This window comes from Acipenser ruthenus, chromosome 50, assembly GCF_902713425.1.
Source record: "Acipenser ruthenus chromosome 50, fAciRut3.2 maternal haplotype, whole genome shotgun sequence".
In the NCBI taxonomy this organism is placed as follows: domain Eukaryota; kingdom Metazoa; phylum Chordata; class Actinopteri; order Acipenseriformes; family Acipenseridae; genus Acipenser; species Acipenser ruthenus.
In genome coordinates, this window is record NC_081238.1 from 6,722,391 (window position 1) to 6,745,329 (window position 22,939).

The 22,939-nt window shown below is 41.7% G+C and overlaps 1 protein-coding gene across 3 annotated transcripts in view; it reads left to right on the top strand.

The window, feature by feature from the left end:
- The window catches only part of LOC131722016 (zinc finger protein 883-like), a 125,810-nt gene that overhangs the window by 77,507 nt on the left and 25,364 nt on the right, over positions 1-22,939 (top strand). The window lies entirely within an intron of this gene.

The following is a 22,939-nucleotide window of genomic DNA, read 5'->3' on the forward strand; positions in this document are numbered from 1 at the left end:
CATAAGAACATAAGAACATAAGAAAGTTTACAAACGAGAGGAGGCCATTCAGCCCATCTTGTTCGTTTGGTTGTTAGTAGCTTATTGATCCCAGAATCTCATCAAGCAGCTTCTTGAAGGATCCCAGGGTGTCAGCTTCAACAACATTACTGGGGAGTTGGTTCCAGACCCTCACAATTCTCTGTGTAAAAAAGTGCCTCCTATTTTCTGTTCTGAATGCCCCTTTATCTAATCTCCATTTGTGACCCCTGGTCCTTGTTTCTTTTTTCAGGTCAAAAAAGTCCCCTGGGTCGACATTGTCTACACCTTTTACGATTTTGAATGTTTGAATCAGATCGCCGCATAGTCTTCTTTGTTCAAGACTGAATAGATTCAATTCTTTTAGCCTGTCTGCATACGACATGCCTTTTAAACCCGGGATAATTCTGTCTGCTCTTCTTTGCACTCTTTCTAGAGCAGCAATATCCTTTTTGTAACGAGGTGACCAGAACTGAACACAATATTCAAGGTGAGGTCTTACTAATGCATTGTAGAGTTTTAACATTACTTCCCTTGATTTAAATTCAAGACTTCTCTCAATATATCCGAGCATCTTCTTGGTCTTTTTTATAGCTTCTCCACATTGTCTAGATGAAGACATTTCTGAGTCAACATAAAATCCAAGGTCTTTTTCATAGTTCCCTTCTTCAATTTCAGTATCTCCCATATGATATTTATAATGCACATTTTTATTGCCTGCATGCAATACTTTACACTTTCCTCTATTAAATGTAATTTGCCATGTGTCTGCCCAGTTCTGAATGCTGTCTAGATCAGTTTGAATGACCTTTGCTGCTGCAACAGTGTCTGCCACTCCTCCTATTTTTGTGTCGTCTGCAAATTTAACGAGTTTGCTTACTATATCAGAGTCTAAATCATTAATGTAGATTAGGAATAGCAGAGGACCTAATACTGATCCCTGTGGTACACCACTGGTTAGCTCACTCCATTTTGAGGTTTCTCCTCTAATCAGTACTTTCTGTTTTCTACATGTTAACCACTCCCTAATCCATGTGCATGCATTTCCTTGAATCCCTACTGCGCTCAGTTTGAGAATTAATCTTTTATGCGGGACTTTGTCAAAAGCTTTCTGGAAATCTAAATAAACCATGTTGTATGCTTTGCAGTTATCCATTTTCAATGTTGCATCCTCAAAAAAGTCAAGTAGGTTAGTTAGACATGATCTCCCTTTCCTAAAACCATGCTGAATGTCTCCCAGGATATTGTTACCATATAGGTAATTTTCCATTTTGGATCTTATTATAGTTTCCATAAGTTTACATATAATAGAAGTCAGGCTTATTGGCCTGTAGTTACCTGGTTCGGTTTTGTCTCCCTTTTTGTGGATCGGTATTACGTTTGCTATTTTCCAGTCTGTCGGTACAACCCCTGTGTCAAGAGACTTTTGCATGAATACAATACAAACACATTCCTCCTTATTCTATGAGTGATGCGGTTTGCTCAGAATTCCACCTGCGGTCTGGTCGTCTTCACTCGAGCTTCATCCCAGCCGTGGACACTTCGTGGGTGTTTAATCGTGGTAATATAATAGTAATAATAAAAAAGATGCCAAAGATTGAGATTGAAACTTTATTTAAATAATTCAGCAAAAATACATTCAGAAATACAGAGTAGTAGAGTATCATTAGCATGCACAACCCTTCATACAATACAATGACATGAATCACATATTTTCTTTGGTACAGCTCGTGTGATTTCTATGTGTTTGCATGAGATGAACATGTTTCATGAATGCATGGATTTGCCCCCCACCCCTCTGCTCCCCATACACTATAATGCAAAATAAAACTTTTTCAGTGACCCTGTTATTTTTATGTTTTTTACAGTAATGTAAATTAAATATCATCAGAAAAAATAAGACATTTCCATTGAAATCATAAGCTGTAGCAAACCACCCTACTCATAGCCTTAATGACTTAACCCCATGTTTCATTGCACCCTGCAGACTGCACATATATTTCTGTTTGATAATGGAGAATGATTTAAAGACCATAGGGGGCGCCACAGTGCTAGTATATGCTGCAGCTTCACTTGCATTGCGACAGGCTCCAGTCCTGGAGGGCTTTTCCTCCAGGTAGAAACGCAGCCATGGTTGGAACGCAGACCTGGACTGGAAGAGACCAGCTTGCTGAGCTGCACTAGGACAACTCGTCTCACTTACCAGACAGAGACTCAGAGTGACCCAGGCTAGAGCTGCCCATGTCATTGCACTGGAGGATCATGTGAAAAAGAGAACTGTCCTTCATCTGCCATCTACCTTAGCCCTGTCCTCCTGATAAGCAATTCAACACCTGTATCCTGGCTGCTGTTTGTAATGTACTGCAGCATCAAGACCTTCCAGGTGATTGTATCATTATACAGGAGCTTGCTCCCTTCCTCCCTCAGTAAATGTGTTTGTGGTGCCCTCTATGGGATTTAATAGTACACTGCAAGTTGTACATTCATTCTGTAAATCCATGCTCTGCCATGCCATGGTGAAGAGGCCTGTTACTCTGTTACCACTCTGAATATATTCTTTACAAGGTGAAAGAAACTTGCACCAGCAACTAATGTAACCTCTATTAGAATCATTTACTACATTAAAACACACACACACCTCACCTTAATATAAATATGTGCTGCACCAGTAAATAATTGAACATATATTTAAATTATCATTAAATTAAAAACACACACACACCTCACCTTAATATAAATATGTGCGGCACCAGTAAATAACTGAACATATATTTAAATTATCATTAAATTAAAACACACACACACCTCACCTTAATATAAATATGTGCTGCACCAGTAAATAATTGAACATGTATTTAAATTAGCATTAAATTAAAACACACACACACCCCATCACCTTAATATAAATATGTGCAGCACCAGTAAATAATTGAACATATATTTAAATTATCATTAAATTAAAACACACACACCTCACCTTAATATAAACCAGTGCTGCACCAGTAGATAATGTCAGAGTAATATAAACCAGTAGATAATGTCAGATTAATATAAACCAGTAGATAATGTCAGAGTAATATAAACCAGTACATAATGTCAGATTAATATAAACCAGTAGATAATGTCAGAGTAATATAAACCAGTACATAATGTCAGATTAATATAAACCAGTAGATAATGTCAGAGTAATATAAACCGTAGATAATGTCAGAGTAATATAAACCAGTAGATAATGTCAAATTAATATAAACCAGTAGATAATGTCAGATTAATATAAACCAGTAGATAATGTCAGAGTAATATAAACCAGTAGATAATGTCAGATTAATATAAGACAGTGCTGCTCTGAAAGCCCCTGCTTGTCATTGTGGGCACTGGTATCTCACGGCTTGAAGTACTTCTTATTCTCCTCTTCCTCCTTGTGGAATATCTCCCCATCTTGTTTTCTCCAGCGCAGATTAACACCGTCCATTGGAAAGTTCTTGGAGAGATGCTCCCGAATCTGAAACAGCAACACAAGAAACACAGTGTTATCAAGGAGCACCACATCTCTCTGTGTATCTATCAGGGAAACGAGAGGAAACTAGAAGGAACTAAAGGGAAGCAAAGTCAACGTGAGATTAGCTCATCAGTGTCACACAAAGCCCAGTACACAGGAAGCAGTGTCAGTTTGGATTTCTGAAAGGGAGTGTCACCTACCTGCTCTAAAATGGCTTCGCTCACTTTAGGGTCTTCAAGATTCACTCCTTCGGGTACGTTTAGTTTGACCCTTGCTGTTGCCATGTTATCTGTGCAGACAAACAGAAGAGTTCACACAGCCATTAAATAAACTCCATGTCAAACAATAAGACCCCACGTAGTCTGTAATGTGCAGCACAGAAGAGTTCACACAGCCATTAAATAAACCCCATGTCAAACAATAAGACCCCACGTAGTCTGTAATGTGCAGCACAGAAGAGTTCACACAGCCATTAAATAAACCCCATGTAAAACAATAAGACCCCACGTAGTCTGTAATGTGCAGACAAACAGAAGAGTTCACACAGCCATTAAATAAACCCCATGTAAAACAATAAGACCCCACGTAGTCTGTAATGTGCAGCACAGAAGAGTTCACACAGCCATTAAATAAACCCCATGTCAAACAATAAGACCCCACGTAGTCTGTAATGTGCAGCACAGAACGGGAGCAGCGTTCCCTTTTTAGATTCTGAGGAATGTACCGTTTTAACTGAGAAAGGATCAATTATCAGTGAGGAACCTTCGACGACGCACTAACCCTTTGAATGTATTCATTTTGTTGCATTATACAATTTTGAAATATAATTTAATTAAAAAAAACTGCCTTTGTTTAATATTGCTAATTACAGCTTTATTAAAACACAGGTAGCATAGAAATAAATAAAGTAAACAATCATTAAACACGCAACTCATTTTCCTTCAAAACTTCAGGAAAGAGCCGCCTTGAACGCAATGTCTTAGATCTCAGTTTTCAGCATAGTGAATGCAGTGTCTTAGATCTCAGTTTTCAGCATAGTGAATGCAGTGTCTTAGATCTCAGTTTTCAGTATAGTGAATGCAGTGTCTTAGATCTCTGTTTTCAGCATAGTGAATGCAGTGTCTTAGACCTCAGTTTTCAGTATAGTGAATGCAGTGTCTTAGACCTCAGTTTTCAGCATAGTGAATGCAGTGTCTTAGACCTCAGTTTTCAGTATATGAATGCAGTGTCTTAGACCTCAGTTTTCAGCATAGAGAATGCAGTGTCTTAGATCTCAGTTTTCAGCATAGTGAATGCAGTGTCTTAGACCTCAGTTATCAGCATAGTGAATGCAGTGTCTTAGACCTCAGTTTTCAGCATAGTGAATGCAGTGTCTTAGACCTTAGTTCTCAGCATAGTGAATGCAGTGTCTTAGACCTCAGTTTTCAGTATAGTGAATGCAGTGTCTTAGACCTCAGTTTTCAGCATAGTGAATGCAGTGTCTTAGACCTCAGTTTTCAGCATAGTGAATGCAGTGTCTTAGACCTCAGTTTTCAGCATAGTGAATGCAGTGTCTTAGACCTCAGTTTTCAGTATAGTGAATGCAGTGTCTTAGATCTCAGTTTTCAGCATAGTGAATGCAGTGTCTTAGACCTCAGTTTTCAGCATAGTGAATGCTGTGTCTTAGACCTCAGTTTTCAGCATAGTGAATGCAGTGTCTTAGACCTCAGTTTTCAGTATAATGAATGCAGTGTCTTAGACCTCTGTTTTCAGCATAGTGAATGCAGTGTCTTAGACCTCAGTTTTCAGCATAGTGAATGCAGTGTCTTAGACCTCAGTTTTCAGCATAGTGAATGCAGTGTCTTAGACCTCAGTTTTCAGTATAATGAATGCAGTGTCTTAGACCTCAGTTTTCAGCATAGTGAATGCTGTGTCTTAGATCTCAGTTTTCAGTATAGTGAATGCAGTTCTTAGACCTCAGTTTTCAGCATAGTGAATGCAGTGTCTTAGACCTCAGTTTTCAGTATAGTGAATGCAGTGTCTTAGATCTCAGTTTTCAGCATAGTGAATGCAGTGTCTTAGACCTCAGTTTTCAGCATAGTGAATGCAGTGTCTTAGACCTCAGTTTTCAGCATAGTGAATGCAGTGTCTTAGACCTCAGTTTTCAGCATAGTGAATGCAGTGTCTTAGACCTCAGTTTTCAGCATAGTGAATGCAGTGTCTTAGATCTCAGTTTTCAGCATAGTGAATGCAGTGTCTTAGACCTCAGTTTTCAGCATAGTGAATGCAGTGTCTTAGACCTCAGTTTTCAGCATAGTGAATGCAGTGTCTTAGACCTCAGTTTTCAGTATAGTGAATGCAGTGTCTTAGATCTCAGTTTTCAGCATAGTGAATGCAGTGTCTTAGACCTCAGTTTTCAGCATAGTGAATGCTGTGTCTTAGACCTCAGTTTTCAGCATAGTGAATGCAGTGTCTTAGACCTCAGTTTTCAGTATAATGAATGCAGTGTCTTAGACCTCTGTTTTCAGCATAGTGAATGCAGTGTCTTAGACCTCAGTTTTCAGCATAGTGAATGCAGTGTCTTAGACCTCAGTTTTCAGCATAGTGAATGCAGTGTCTTAGACCTCAGTTTTCAGTATAATGAATGCAGTGTCTTAGACCTCAGTTTTCAGCATAGTGAATGCTGTGTCTTAGATCTCAGTTTTCAGTATAGTGAATGCAGTTCTTAGACCTCAGTTTTCAGCATAGTGAATGCAGTGTCTTAGACCTCAGTTTTCAGTATAGTGAATGCAGTGTCTTAGATCTCAGTTTTCAGCATAGTGAATGCAGTGTCTTAGACCTCAGTTTTCAGCATAGTGAATGCAGTGTCTTAGACCTCAGTTTTCAGCATAGTGAATGCAGTGTCTTAGACCTCAGTTTTCAGCATAGTGAATGCAGTGTCTTAGACCTCAGTTTTCAGTATAATGAATGCAGTGTCTTAGACCTCAGTTTTCAGCATAGTGAATGCTGTGTCTTAGATCTCAGTTTTCAGTATAGTGAATGCAGTTCTTAGACCTCAGTTTTCAGCATAGTGAATGCAGTGTCTTAGACCTCAGTTTTCAGTATAGTGAATGCAGTGTCTTAGACCTCAGTTTTCAGTATAGTGAATGCAGTGTCTTAGACCTCAGTTATCAGCATAGTGAATGCAGTGTCTTAGACCTCAGTTTTCAGCATAGTGAATGCAGTGTCTTAGACCTCAGTTTTCAGTATAGTGAATGCAGTGTCTTAGACCTCAGTTTTCAGTATAATGAATGCAGTGTCTTAGACCTCAGTTTTCAGTATTGTGAATGCAGTGTCTTAGACCTCAGTTTTCAGCATAGTGAATGCAGTGTCTTAGACCTCAGTTTTCAGTATAGTGAATGCAGTGTCTTAGACCTCAGTTTTCAGCATAGTGAATGCAGTGTCTTAGACCTCAGTTTTCAGTATAGTGAATGCAGTGTCTTAGACCTCAGTTTTCAGCATAGTGAATGCAGTGTCTTAGACCTCAGTTTTCAGTATATGAATGCAGTGTCTTAGACCTCAGTTTTCAGCATAGAGAATGCAGTGTCTTAGATCTCAGTTTTCAGCATAGTGAATGCAGTGTCTTAGACCTCAGTTATCAGCATAGTGAATGCAGTGTCTTAGACCTCAGTTTTCAGCATAGTGAATGCAGTGTCTTAGACCTTAGTTCTCAGCATAGTGAATGCAGTGTCTTAGACCTCAGTTTTCAGTATAGTGAATGCAGTGTCTTAGACCTCAGTTTTCAGCATAGTGAATGCAGTGTCTTAGACCTCAGTTTTCAGCATAGTGAATGCAGTGTCTTAGACCTCAGTTTTCAGCATAGTGAATGCAGTGTCTTAGACCTCAGTTTTCAGTATAGTGAATGCAGTGTCTTAGATCTCAGTTTTCAGCATAGTGAATGCAGTGTCTTAGACCTCAGTTTTCAGCATAGTGAATGCTGTGTCTTAGACCTCAGTTTTCAGCATAGTGAATGCAGTGTCTTAGACCTCAGTTTTCAGTATAATGAATGCAGTGTCTTAGACCTCTGTTTTCAGCATAGTGAATGCAGTGTCTTAGACCTCAGTTTTCAGCATAGTGAATGCAGTGTCTTAGACCTCAGTTTTCAGCATAGTGAATGCAGTGTCTTAGACCTCAGTTTTCAGTATAATGAATGCAGTGTCTTAGACCTCAGTTTTCAGCATAGTGAATGCTGTGTCTTAGATCTCAGTTTTCAGTATAGTGAATGCAGTTCTTAGACCTCAGTTTTCAGCATAGTGAATGCAGTGTCTTAGACCTCAGTTTTCAGTATAGTGAATGCAGTGTCTTAGATCTCAGTTTTCAGCATAGTGAATGCAGTGTCTTAGACCTCAGTTTTCAGCATAGTGAATGCAGTGTCTTAGACCTCAGTTTTCAGCATAGTGAATGCAGTGTCTTAGACCTCAGTTTTCAGCATAGTGAATGCAGTGTCTTAGACCTCAGTTTTCAGCATAGTGAATGCAGTGTCTTAGATCTCAGTTTTCAGCATAGTGAATGCAGTGTCTTAGACCTCAGTTTTCAGCATAGTGAATGCAGTGTCTTAGACCTCAGTTTTCAGCATAGTGAATGCAGTGTCTTAGACCTCAGTTTTCAGTATAGTGAATGCAGTGTCTTAGATCTCAGTTTTCAGCATAGTGAATGCAGTGTCTTAGACCTCAGTTTTCAGCATAGTGAATGCTGTGTCTTAGACCTCAGTTTTCAGCATAGTGAATGCAGTGTCTTAGACCTCAGTTTTCAGTATAATGAATGCAGTGTCTTAGACCTCTGTTTTCAGCATAGTGAATGCAGTGTCTTAGACCTCAGTTTTCAGCATAGTGAATGCAGTGTCTTAGACCTCAGTTTTCAGCATAGTGAATGCAGTGTCTTAGACCTCAGTTTTCAGTATAATGAATGCAGTGTCTTAGACCTCAGTTTTCAGCATAGTGAATGCTGTGTCTTAGATCTCAGTTTTCAGTATAGTGAATGCAGTTCTTAGACCTCAGTTTTCAGCATAGTGAATGCAGTGTCTTAGACCTCAGTTTTCAGTATAGTGAATGCAGTGTCTTAGATCTCAGTTTTCAGCATAGTGAATGCAGTGTCTTAGACCTCAGTTTTCAGCATAGTGAATGCAGTGTCTTAGACCTCAGTTTTCAGCATAGTGAATGCAGTGTCTTAGACCTCAGTTTTCAGCATAGTGAATGCAGTGTCTTAGACCTCAGTTTTCAGCATAGTGAATGCAGTGTCTTAGACCTCAGTTTTCAGCATAGTGAATGCAGTGTCTTAGACCTCAGTTTTCAGTATAATGAATGCAGTGTCTTAGACCTCAGTTTTCAGCATAGTGAATGCTGTGTCTTAGATCTCAGTTTTCAGTATAGTGAATGCAGTGTCTTAGATCTCAGTTTTCAGCATAGTGAATGCAGTGTCTTAGACCTCAGTTTTCAGCATAGTGAATGCAGTGTCTTAGACCTCAGTTTTCAGCATAGTGAATGCAGTGTCTTAGACCTCAGTTTTCAGCATAGTGAATGCAGTGTCTTAGACCTCAGTTTTCAGCATAGTGAATGCAGTGTCTTAGATCTCAGTTTTCAGCATAGTGAATGCAGTGTCTTAGACCTCAGTTTTCAGCATAGTGAATGCAGTGTCTTAGACCTCAGTTTTCAGCATAGTGAATGCAGTGTCTTAGACCTCAGTTTTCAGTATAGTGAATGCAGTGTCTTAGATCTCAGTTTTCAGCATAGTGAATGCAGTGTCTTAGACCTCAGTTTTCAGCATAGTGAATGCTGTGTCTTAGACCTCAGTTTTCAGCATAGTGAATGCAGTGTCTTAGACCTCAGTTTTCAGTATAATGAATGCAGTGTCTTAGACCTCTGTTTTCAGCATAGTGAATGCAGTGTCTTAGACCTCAGTTTTCAGCATAGTGAATGCAGTGTCTTAGACCTCAGTTTTCAGCATAGTGAATGCAGTGTCTTAGACCTCAGTTTTCAGTATAATGAATGCAGTGTCTTAGACCTCAGTTTTCAGCATAGTGAATGCTGTGTCTTAGATCTCAGTTTTCAGTATAGTGAATGCAGTTCTTAGACCTCAGTTTTCAGCATAGTGAATGCAGTGTCTTAGACCTCAGTTTTCAGTATAGTGAATGCAGTGTCTTAGATCTCAGTTTTCAGCATAGTGAATGCAGTGTCTTAGACCTCAGTTTTCAGCATAGTGAATGCAGTGTCTTAGACCTCAGTTTTCAGCATAGTGAATGCAGTGTCTTAGACCTCAGTTTTCAGCATAGTGAATGCAGTGTCTTAGACCTCAGTTTTCAGCATAGTGAATGCAGTGTCTTAGACCTCAGTTTTCAGCATAGTGAATGCAGTGTCTTAGACCTCAGTTTTCAGTATAATGAATGCAGTGTCTTAGACCTCAGTTTTCAGCATAGTGAATGCTGTGTCTTAGATCTCAGTTTTCAGTATAGTGAATGCAGTTCTTAGACCTCAGTTTTCAGCATAGTGAATGCAGTGTCTTAGACCTCAGTTTTCAGTATAGTGAATGCAGTGTCTTAGACCTCAGTTTTCAGTATAGTGAATGCAGTGTCTTAGACCTCAGTTATCAGCATAGTGAATGCAGTGTCTTAGACCTCAGTTTTCAGCATAGTGAATGCAGTGTCTTAGACCTCAGTTTTCAGTATAGTGAAAGCAGTGTCTTAGACCTCAGTTTTCAGTATAATGAATGCAGTGTCTTAGACCTCAGTTTTCAGTATTGTGAATGCAGTGTCTTAGACCTCAGTTTTCAGCATAGTGAATGCAGTGTCTTAGACCTCAGTTTTCAGTATAGTGAATGCAGTGTCTTAGACCTCAGTTTTCAGCATAGTGAATGCAGTGTCTTAGACCTCAGTTTTCAGTATAGTGAATGCAGTGTCTTAGACCTCAGTTTTCAGTATAATGAATGCAGTGTCTTAGACCTCAGTTTTCAGTATAGTGAATGTGTGCTTTGTCATTGTTTCCGTCTTATTTGCTTTCTTGTTCTCTCTACGTGTTTATGACTGGCAATATGATCTTTTAATGGGATAGACTCATACATGATCAATGGCAGCAAAACTTGAATAGTGTCCCACCATCCTCATAGAGATAATCAGATTTTGTTTTAGCTCTGTCTTTTACTGAAACATTGCTTTTTTTTCTTCGTTGGTGCTGCTGTCATGTTGAGTTTCAACAGAGACACGTGAGTGAAGTCACCTAAACTCAACTTGCAAACAAATGCACGTGGTATGTCGTCTTCAATCACTACACTGTACTGTACATTACATTTTTACCAGTTTCTAAACGCTTGATATGATGGTATTTCTGAAATGCTTGTTTTTTAAAAGGGAAATAAAACAAAACTGTACTTACCTTGAGAGAGCGGAGTGGAAGGGGGCCTCGAGGATTCTGCTTCTGTAACAAGAAAGAGAGAAAAAAGAAAGTTTATAACAAAGCCAGATTCCTGCAGTGGTTCTGAATCCACTGAAGTGATTACACTGCATACCTTGAGAGACCGGAGTGGAAGGGGGGCTTGTGGGGTCTGAATCTGTAAAGAAACACAACAACAAGATTTAGTGTTTCCTGTTTCAAGTATATTGTTCAAAAGCATTTCAATGAAACTGTGTCTATGCTGCTGTCTCCACCAGGGCAATAAATAAATACTAATACAATCAAACAATAAGTCATTTATTACAAAGCCACATTCAAACTGAACTAGTGCACTCCATACCTTTAGAGGCTGGAGTTGAGAGAAGGCTTGAGAGGTTTGGATTTGCAGTAAAAAATACATTATTTGCATTTCTACATTATTGTTTAAATATATTTGAGTGACATTGTGTGTGTGTGTGTGTCAGTGTGTGTGTGTGTGTGTGTGTGTGTGTGCGTGAGTGTGTGTCAGTCAGTGTGTGTGCGTGTGTGTGTGTGTGTCAGTGCGTGTGTGTGTGTGTGTATCATTGTGTGTATGTGTGTTTGTGTGTGTGTGTGTATCATTGTGTGTGTGTGTGTGTGTTTGTGTGTGTGTGTGTGTGGTGCTGTCATCACCAGGGCAATGGTGAACTCACTGTTGAATTAGTGAAGTTGATAAGAACACTGAGATTCATTTATAACTCATGGTGTGGGCTGTCAATCACACTGAACAGACTGCCCTCTTCAAACTGCACTTACCTTGAGAGACCGGAGTGGAAGAGGGGCTCGAGGATTCTGCTTCTGTAACAAGAAAGAGAGAAAAAAGAAAGTTTATAACAAAGCCAGATTCCTGCAGTGGTTCTGAATCCACTGAAGTGATTACACTGCATACCTTGAGAGACCGGAGTGGAAGGGGGGCTTGTGGGGTCTGAATCTGTAAAGAAAACACACAACAACAAGATTTAGTGTTTCCTGTTTCAAGTGTATTGTTCAAATGCATTTCAATGAAACTGTGTCTATGCTGCTGTCTCCACCAGGGCAATGCTGACAATGACATGGTTTATTGTTTTCAAATAAATATAATAAATAGCAGTAAGAATGTATATCACAGCACACGCCTCTCCTGGGTATAACAATGAGGGGGAGCTGCTCCCTCTCACTCTCTTAATGACTGGGCTGGATTCTGGTTCTTCAGATCTCTAGGCTACACCCTGCCCTGCTCTGGGGGTCAGACAGCTACTGTAGGATCAGATGGACTGAGCCTCTGAGTCCCTGCTCACAGACTGGGGTACAAACCCTAAGCTGAATAATTAAATAAACCCCATGTAAAACAATAAGACCCACGTCGTCTGTAACATGCAGCACAGAATGTGAGTTAAGTGCAGGGCTCAGGTGAGGTGCTGGTACCTAGAACACAAGAAGCAGACGTGTAGAGGTAGATTTTCAAAGATGAACTCTTGTGTTTAGATGTTTAGAGGAGTGTCTAATGTTAGGGCAGTTTTCAATAGACTTAAACATGTTGTCAGTCAGGCAGTCAGTTGCCTCACGCTAGATTCAGCTTTCACATTATTGTTGCACACAAATCTCACATGGCTTCAATAGGTCTAGTGGTTCACATGACACATGAGAGAGCCATTCTACTGTGGTTTGTGAATCACACTGAAGTGATTACACTGCACTTACCTTGAGAGACCGGAGTGGAAGGGGGGCTTGTGGGGTCTGAATCTGTAAAGAAAACACACAACAACAAGATTTAGGGGTACTAAAGTGTTGCGTCCGTCGCAATCATTGCAAACCAGGCGGAAGTGTAGCGTGACGTACTAAACAAACGCAAAGCTGTCAGCATCATTTCTCAACTTTTGAAAGCATGTTTTAAACAGTCGCAATTGTTGCTGACATTTCTCAGTCCGCTTTTTCTCGTGCTTTGCCAGTTGTGCTAAATGTACTTTTGAGATGAACACCCAAGTACCTAATTTTCACTAACGTCAGGGTGTACCTACAAGCCTTGAAAACACATTTCTATGACATTTCTGGTTTTCCCAGCAAGTTTGGCTCAGGAGCCTGCACACATGCAGCAGTGTGCAGTGGTGGTTAGGGCTCTGGACTCTTAACCAGAGGGTTGTGGGGTCAATCCCAGGTGGGGGACATTGCTAAGTGTGCTCCAATAAAAACCTAACTGTATAAATGGGTAATTGTACGTAAAACATAATGTGATATAATTGTATAAGTTGCCCTGGATAAGGGCGTCTGCTAAGAAATCAATAATAATAACGTGCGCCTCTAACCACTCCAGCTCATTCTGAGCATCTGTATAGGACCAGGATCTATTGTGTGTTAATTGTCTAAGCTACTAAGTAGACCAACTTAAAAATAATAAATTTAAATTAAAGAAAACCCTAAAATCATTTAGTTTCAATTTAAAATAATCTTTTATTTGCATTGTACACCAATGTGTTCAAGGCAGCAGCCTGATTTATTTGGTGTTACCAGCAGGCTAAAGTACAAAAAAGTGCACTAGGTATTCATTTGATTTTAATACAGTACACTGTATAGTCCTACTGTACAGATTTCTATTTGTACATAATGTAATGTGTAGCCTCCCCAAAACACATTAGTGTTATTTCAGTGCAATGATTTATATTTAAAATACATTGAGAACTCTGAATATATATGTGTGCGATTGTATTGTATTGTATATATATATATATATATATATATATATATATATATATATATATATATATATATATAACAGTATTAAAATAGGTAAAATGAAGACAGAACAGATTGCATTGTACAGATTAAGTTTACATTTAACAAAAACAATGTAATTTTGATTCTTGCACCCTTGCATGTACAGACGTTATCCTTCAGGCACCCTCTGCTGCAGCAAACCACAACTCAACTGCCACTGTTTATTTTAACAATGTCACATGACTCTCGCTAGAGATCTTACTAAGGTGACGCAAATGATATTTAAATTAGTATATTGCAGATCTTTTCATCAACACATTTTCTTTTCAGTACATATGACAAAATGGATATTTGGGGAATTGTCGCAGCGTAAATGTGTATTGTTCAAATGCATTTCAATGAAACTGTGTCTATGCTGCTGTCTCCACCAGGACAATAAATAAATACTAATACAATCAAACAATAAGTCATTTATTACAAAGCCACATTCAAACTGAACTAGTGCACTCCATACCTTTAGAGGCTGGAGTTGAGAGAAGGCTTGAGAGGTTTGGATTTGCAGGAGTAAAAATATATCATTTGCCTTTTTACATTATTGTTTAAATATATTTTAGTGACATTGTGTGTGTGTGTGTGTGTGCATGTGCGTGTGTGTGTGTGTGTGTGTGTGTGTGTGTGTGTGTGGTGCTGTCATCACCAGGGCAATTGTGAACTCCCTGTTAAATTAGTGAGGTTGATAAGAACACTGAGATTCATTTATAACACATGGTGTGGGCTGTCAATCACACTGAACAAACTGCCATCTTCAAACTGCACTTACCTTGAGAGACCGGAGTGGAAGAGGGGCTCGAGGATTCTCCTTCTGTAACAAGAAAAAGAGAAAAAAGAAAGTTTATAACAAAGCCAGATTCCTGCAGTGGTTCTGAATCCACTGAAGTGATTACACTGCATACCTTGAGAGACCGGAGTGGAAGGGGGGCTTGTGGGGTCTGAATCTGTAAAGAAAACACACAACCACAAGATTTAGTGTTTCCTGTTTCAAGTGTATTGTTCAAATGCATTTCAATGAAACTGTGTCTATGCTGCTGTCTCCACCAGGGCAATGCTGACAATGACATGGTGTATTGTTTTCAAATAAATATAATAAATAGACAGTAAGAATGTATATCACAGCACACGTCTCTCCTGGGTATAACAATGAGGGGTAGCTGCTCCCTCTCACACTCTTAATGACCGGGCTGGTTTCTGGTTCTTCTGATCTCTAGGCTACACCCTGTCCTGCTCTGGAGGTCAGACAGCTGCTGTAGGATCAGATGGACTGATCCTCTGAGTCCCTGCTCACAGACTGGGGTACAAACCCTAAGCTGAACAAGAGCACAGACTGAACAGGGAGCCTTCAATCACAGCAGAACAAGGGGTACTGATAGCTGCAATCCACATCACCCCATTACCTCTGGAAGGATATTGACCATCCCATCAGCCTGAGCAGGGAGCCTGTGATTGATTCTCAAAGTGGAAACTGCTATATTTGTCAACACCAGGACCTATTGAAGATCTAATCATGCTTCCCTCTTTGAACCTGAAGGTACACACTGAATTAAATGAGAACACAGTCTGAACAGGGTCCTCACCAACATAGCACAAGAAGGAGTTCTGATTGTTGCAGCCAGTGTCAAACCATCCACCAGTCTTACTCATCGCCACACAGTTCTCACCCCCTCCCCAATTGTTTGGTTCCCCTTTGCTCCAGTTGTGAAATGTGTAGTTATCCCCCTGGTGTGACCACTTCCAGGGCTCATTGAACAGGCCTATCCAGAAGGGCTTGCCCTGCGCTGTCTTCACTATTTCTTCATTTTCACTGGCGTTCTTTATACTGACGAGGTCGGCGTGGTGTTCTCTACAGTACTGCTGAGCTTCAGTCCAGGTTTTCAGTTGTTCAATCAGGGTGTATCTCTCAGTGATGTTGCTGGTCTCTGTAAACACAAACAGCAGATCAAAAACAATGTCAGCTGTGGAGGTGCGCTGGCTCTCCTGTGTATAGTGATTGAACCCGAGTCACATCCGGCTCAGCTATCAAGGTCCTGAAAAGCAGCATCTCTAGCAGTGCATGGGAGTCTCTTTAGTTTATGTCTGAAAAGTATTTAATAGCAAAGTGGGGGATGGGGGAGTCTATTTAATGATTTAGGAATAATGACCGTTCTTTTTCAAATTGATCATTCATATTTTCCTCACAGTCGGTGCAAAATCAATATGAAGCAAACAGTATCACTTACGGCCCCTGTGCAGTATCCAGGGGACCTGGCTTCATCCCCCAGTCCAGTCAGCTGTGTCATTAACAAAGGAATTGAATCTCAACTCACCACTGTAGCACATGAAATAGTTTCCCTGACTGCAGAGTGAATCCTCCCACTCTCCCTCTGAATTCACTGAAGCACAGAAGAGGTATCGTCCCCAGTTGAAGTAGATGACATCACCTCCACTGGACCACTGCCAGTTCTCTTTGTCACGATACAGCCCGATCCAATACCAGTTATATAAAGTAAATAAAGGTATAAGACCTATAAGCTTATTAACCCTGGCCTGGTCTTGAATGGTGGGCAGGTCTCTGCCTTGGTTTCTGCAGTAGCTCTGAGCTCCCTGCCATGTCTTCCAAGCTCCTTCATAGAAACACTGACTAGAGGAGCCGCCTGGGGAGAGGGGACAGCACAATAAAGATGAGTGAAAACGTGTTCTTCACAGAAAAGATTTCCACTGGAAATGGAACCAACAGTCACAGAATACTGGTCTTGTAAGAATGTAGGACACTAGTAGAACTGTATGGTGATAATAAATATACTAACATGCTTGTGGTTTGTACTGTAACACGAGTATCATTCTGGCATGAGTGACGAAGGTCATGGAAACACCAGGTAGACAAAGAAATCGTTGTGAGAAAAACTCAGTTCACTGTCAATCAATGCTAATGTTGTTTTAGAAGGTGCAAAGGTACATGTCTTGTTATTATAGGATATTGCACAGCACAGCACAATACCTTAAAGCCTAAGGAAATATAACTGGGGTTTTGTTTATTATTTTTACCCCATTTAGACCCTCTGTGATTGATTCTCAAAGTGGAAACTGATAGATTTGTCACCACCAGGACCTATTGAAGAGAGCTAATCATGCTTCCCTCTTTGAACCTGAAGGTTTACACTGAATTAAATGAGAACTCAGTCTGAACAGGGTCCTCACCCTCACAGCAGAAGAAGGAGTTCTGATTGTTGCAGCCATAGTCAAACCATCCACCAGTCTTACTCATCAACACACAGTTCTCATCCCCTCCCCCATTGTTTGGTTGCCCATAGTTCCAGTTGTGAAATGTGTAGTTATCCCCCTGGTGTGACCACTTCCAGGGCTCATTGAACAGGCCTATCCAGAAGGGCTTGCCCTGCGCTTTCTTCACTATCTCTTCATTTTCACTGGCGTTCTTTATACTGACGAGGTCGGTGTGGTGTTCTCTACAGTACTGCTGAGCTTCAGTCCAGGTTTTCAGTTCTTCAATCAGGGTGTATCTCTCAGTGATGTTGCTGGTCTCTGTAAACACAAACAAACAGCAGTTGAGAGGCTGGGAGCTGTGGAGGTGAGTTGGCTCTGAACCCAAAACAAATTGTGTTTTCATCAATCCTACAATTTATCACAAACAGCATCCTGTCTACAGTCAGGTACATCTGTGCGTTATTTAAAAATAAGGGGCAACATTCTCGAATTGGCTAATTTACTCCTGTTTCGGTGTTCTCAGTTTGGTATTGTAGATCACATTGCAGACAGATTGGTATTCTCAGTAATGAGTTTAAGTCTGCGAATGTGTAGACACTGGCTATCACTAATTAATCAATGTAATTTACTCAGTATGCAAACGCAGAGACACGGGTTATCACCGTGTGTAATCTACTCAAAGTGTGCCCGACACAGGAGACAGTGATTGGCACCTCCACTTCAAACAGTGTCTCAGCTCTGATATGACCAGCCAATCAGAAACGCTCTCTGGCCTCCCTTTGTTCTGAAAGATCCAAGTCAAAGTTGTCCCTTCAGAATGGCTGCAAAGCTGTGGAGTTGGCGTACCACGTCTCTGGTTCCCTCAAGACATCCTGCTTTACCTGAAACTGAACTATACCAACAGGAAGTACACGCAAGTATCAAGCTAATGGTTATCAGGGTATGAGATATATATGTAGTAAAATTACTATCGAAAATAAAATCATACACAAACAGACACATACACGCACAGACACACAGACAGGACACAGACACACAGAGACACACACAGACAGATACAGACAGTCAGACAGACACAGAGACAGACAGACAAACAGAGACACAGACAGATTACAGACAGTCAGACACACACAGACAGACGCACACACACACACACACAGGACACAGACACACACACACAGAGATGATCGAAAGGCAAAGTCAATCTACTGCTGACAATGTGAGAAGAACCCAAAGATGAGATTGCATCCAGATTTGCCACTATGCTGCTGTTGGGGGCGACAGGCCCTCAAAGATACTGAAATCCAAAAGGACACGGTCCAGAAGAAAAACTCTAAGGGCTTTATGTATGATTGATTTTTCAACCTGAACTGAAAACTAATGGTTTACACCAAGTCCACAAGTTAGCGTCAACTATCAGCAAGTTTGAACATCACCATTGAGGGACACATCAGTCATATCCAGGATATTATCGTCGATTGGGAACTGACAAGTGATCTGCATGAGGCCAGACCGCTCTCTCACACTTGTAGACACAGTACAGGAGTGGACCAGGAAAAACGTTGAGAAACTATGCACTGCCTTAACAGGGAAATGCTCCAAGTATGGTGATCCTGCACAGCCCTGCACACAGCCTGTCTGAGACAATATGAGAAGGATGAGGACCCGGTGATCCCTGCACAGCCCTGCACACAGCCTGTCTGAGACAATGTAAGAAGGATGAGGACCCGGTGATCCATGCACAGCCCTGCACACAGCCTGTCTCAGACAATGTAAGAAGGATGAGGACCCGGTGATCCCTGCACAGCCCTGCACACAGCCTGTCTCAGACAATGTAAGAAGGATGAGGACCCAAGAGACTTCTACAAGGAACTGAAACTCCTTTACTATGCAGGTGAAGCACATCCAGGGAACAATGTAGACAAGAGCGTCAAGCTGCTGTTCATACGTAACCTGTCTGCAGAGGTCAGAGCTGCCATGAGCATAGTGGAAATGCAGACAACTCAAATCCCACCATCCTGGAAGCTGCAGAGAGTATGGTGAAATATACAGATACCCGGCCCAATACCAGCAGCACTCGGGTACTAGGAGATGAAGCAGAGCCTGACTTTCCTGAATCTGAAAGAAATGAACTGCCACAGAACTCCCAGAGAAGATTTCAACCTTCACACAGCAAACCCCAGCCCAGAGGGGAAGGTAAACCTGACAGCCCTACCAGAGGGGGGAAACACAGTGTTATAGATCCAGCCATCTATCACTAACGAAATGTAGGTATCTTTTTGAACTGCCTCTGAAACACACCAAACACATCTAATAACTGTATGTTTTTGTATCCTTTCAAGGGCAACTTGGATTCAGGGTTTTGACTGAAAATATTTGCAAGCTGAAATAGTTTGAGATATTAGCAGCTGTAGGAGTGGGTGGATTTGAAAACTCATACAAAGGATGCTTAATAATTATAAGAACTAAAATAAATGAATAATCAATTGCAATATAGCAACAATTATGTCTTTACCTTTGTAGCACATGAAGGCTTTCTGAAGGTGGCAGGGTAAATCAGTCCACTTTCCATCTGAATTGACTGAAGCACAGAAGACGTCTGCCCTCCAGTTGGAGTAGATGACATCATCGCTGTTAGACCACTGCCAGTTCTGTGTGTCATCACGATACAGCCCGATCCAGGAATCCCCGAGAGAAGCTCCTGTAATATTTAAGAGCTGCTCTGCTTCTTCCTGGCTGTGCACAGTGGCCAGGTCTGTGTGCTTCTCTCTACAGTAGCTCTGAGCTCCAGACCAGCTCTTCACAGTTTCCACAAACACGTGTTTTCTGATCTGGTTGTACGCAGGCACACAAAACCCTGATAAAGAATAAACAGCATTATTAACATGCTGATAGCTAGTGGAGTGAAAGATTAATAGACTGAGACAGGACAGCATAAAGTAGCAATAAAGAGCTCTCGTCAGGCCAGGTGAAAACATCGATTGTATAAAGAATAACACGTATGTGTTAAGGAGGTGTGTCTCTAAATAAATCTAGGTTAATCTCGTTTAAAAATGCAATCGTTTTAAAAAAGAGAAGCCTTGGAATAGGAAATGAAGCAGATTTTACATTCTATAGATAGGGGAAAAGTCGCTACCGGCACTCTTTGGATTCCCATGATGCACCGCTCAGGCACGGAAGGAAGTTCCAATGTTAAACCAGCAAAGGTGACCATGTTGTGTAGAAAGAAGATCTGTGTCCTCACTAATTACCACCTGTGAATACCTTTTCTATTCACCCGTGTCTAGAGCCTATTTAATCACTTAATCATGTATTCACTTGTCGGCTCCAGCCACATTCCCACGTGATCTGACAGGGAGAAATGTAACCCCTCCTCTGCATGCCAACCCAATATACCCCCTACACATACGCACACGACACGCACACCCTGTGACAGGCAGACTGAACACAAGAGGACTGGGAACCTCTCCAGATACATGTAAAATAATGTGTAACATGCAGGCAGGGAGTGTGGGAAATATCAAAGCAAATAGTGAGAAAAATAGATAAAGGAAACCCACCTGCAAGCAGAAGGATGAGCAGCCCCCTCTCCCCCATCACAGCAGACTCTGCATTAGAAAGAGAAGACTTACTATTAATCACCTTCATAGAGGGAAGTTTCAAATATAAAAAAACACAGCAAAACAAAACAATAATTGTTTATTTGTATTATTTATTGAGGAATTACATTGCATATGTGTTCCATGTTCCAAGACTGCTGTTTACAAAATAAACACCACAGTATATTTGATAGGTCTGTAATACCACAGAGCTGAAGAGAAATAATATCATTAGAACTGAATATTTTCATGTGTTCAGTTCAGTGTTTGGTATTGAAGAGTTTGATGCATGCTCAAGCTTAAACACATAACAATTCCTCATCTGCATTGCTTTCTTTAGGTTCATGATGTATTGGTGCTTTCACAGTAATGTTTTACTCGTTAATAATTACAGTAGAACCTGCAATATCCGATTTAATCGAGACGAACAAAAAGACAAAAACTAAATACTGTACATGGACAGGACGGGAAAACATGCTGTATTACATAACAACGGATCCGCTTCTAACAGATGTGACAGCGGTCGTCATGGAAACGAGTTCAGAGCCCCAGCACTGTCGAATTAAACATCATGAATGTGGACAGGTGTTCACAACTGTATCTGTACTGTACCGGTACTGGAAAGTGAGTCAGGACAGAAAGTGGTTTCGTACGGGTATATTCTATAACAAAACAAACTGTACCGATACAAGTGTGAACAGCGCTTAAAAACACTGTTGCGCCTGCTGATCTGATTGAGATCAGTCGATTGAATGGGACGTGATCAAGCAAGAATCATCCCATAGCAATGGGCCAGTAGGTACCTACTAGCCTCCTAACCCCTAAATCTACCGCCTACTCTGAAACCTAATGTCTACAACTAACCTAACAGCCGAAGCCGTCACTTTGACTGCCTTTTACAATACATGTTTTTATTTTTAATACAACCTGCAATATTCTATGTTTTTTTTGTATTTTATTTTTATTATATGGAGAGGTGGGGACAGCAACGACTCTACCTGAGACTGGAGAGGTGGGGACAGCAATGACTGTACCTGAGACTGGAGAGGAGGGGACAACAAGGACTGTACCTGAGACTGGAGAGGTGGGGACAGCAACGACTGTACCTGAGACTGAAGAGGTGGGGACAGCAACGACTGTACCTGAGACTGGAGAGGTGGGGACAGCAACGACTGTACCTGAGACTGAAGAGGTGGGGACAGCAACGACTGTACCTGAGACTGGAGAGGTGTGGACAACAATGACTGTACCTGAGACTGGAGAGGAGGGGACAGCAATGACTGTACCTGAGACTGGAGAGGTGGGGACAGCAACGACTGTACCTGAGACTGAAGAGGTGGGGACAGCAACGACTGTACCTGAGACTGAAGAGGTGGGGACAGCAACGACTGTACCTGAGACTGGAGAGGTGTGGACAGCAACGACTGTACCTGAGACTGGAGAGGTGTGGACAGCAACGACTGTACCTGAGACTGGAGAGGTGGGGACAGCAATGACTGTACCTGAGACTGGAGAAGAGGGGACAGCAACGACTGTACCTGAGACTGGAGACGTGGGGACAGCAATGACTGTACCTGAGACTGGAGAGGTGGGGACAGCAACAACTGTACCTGAGACTGGAGAGGTGGGGACAGCAACGACTGTACCTGAGACTGGAGAGGTGGGGACAGCAACGACTGTACCTGAGACTGGAGAGGTGGGGACAGCAACGACTGTACCTGAGACTGGAGAGGTGGGGACAACAACGACTATACCTGAGACTGGAGAGGTGTGGACAACAACGACTGTACCTGAGACTGGAGAGGTGGGGACAGTAATGACTGTACCTGAGACTGGAGAGGAGGGGACAGCAACGACTATACCTGAGGCTGGAGAAGAGGGGACAGCAACGACTCTACCAGAGACTGGAGAGGTGGGGACAGCAACGACTGTCCCTGAGGCTGGAGAAGAGGGGACAGCAACAACTGTACCTGAGACTGTGGAGGTGGGGACAGCAACGACTGTACCTGAGGCTGGAGAGGTGGGGACAGCAACGACTCTACCAGAGACTGGAGAGGTGGGGACAGCAACGACTCTACCAGAGACTGGAGAGGTGGGGACAGCAACGACTGTCTCTGAGGCTGGAGAAGAGGGGACAGCAACAACTGTACCTGAGACTGGAGAGGTGGGGACAGCAACGACTCTACCAGAGACTGGAGAGGTGGGGACAGCAACGACTGTACCTGAGACTGGAGAGGTGGGGACAGCAACGACTGTACCTGAGACTGGAGAGGTGGGGACAGCAACGACTGTCCCTGAGGCTGGAGAAGAGGGGACAGCAACAACTGTACCTGAGACTGGAGAGGTGGGGACAGCAACGACTCTACCTGAGACTGGAGAGGTGGGGACAGCAACGACTGTACCTGAGACTGGAGAGGTGGGGACAGCAACGACTGTCCCTGAGGCTGGAGAAGAGGGGA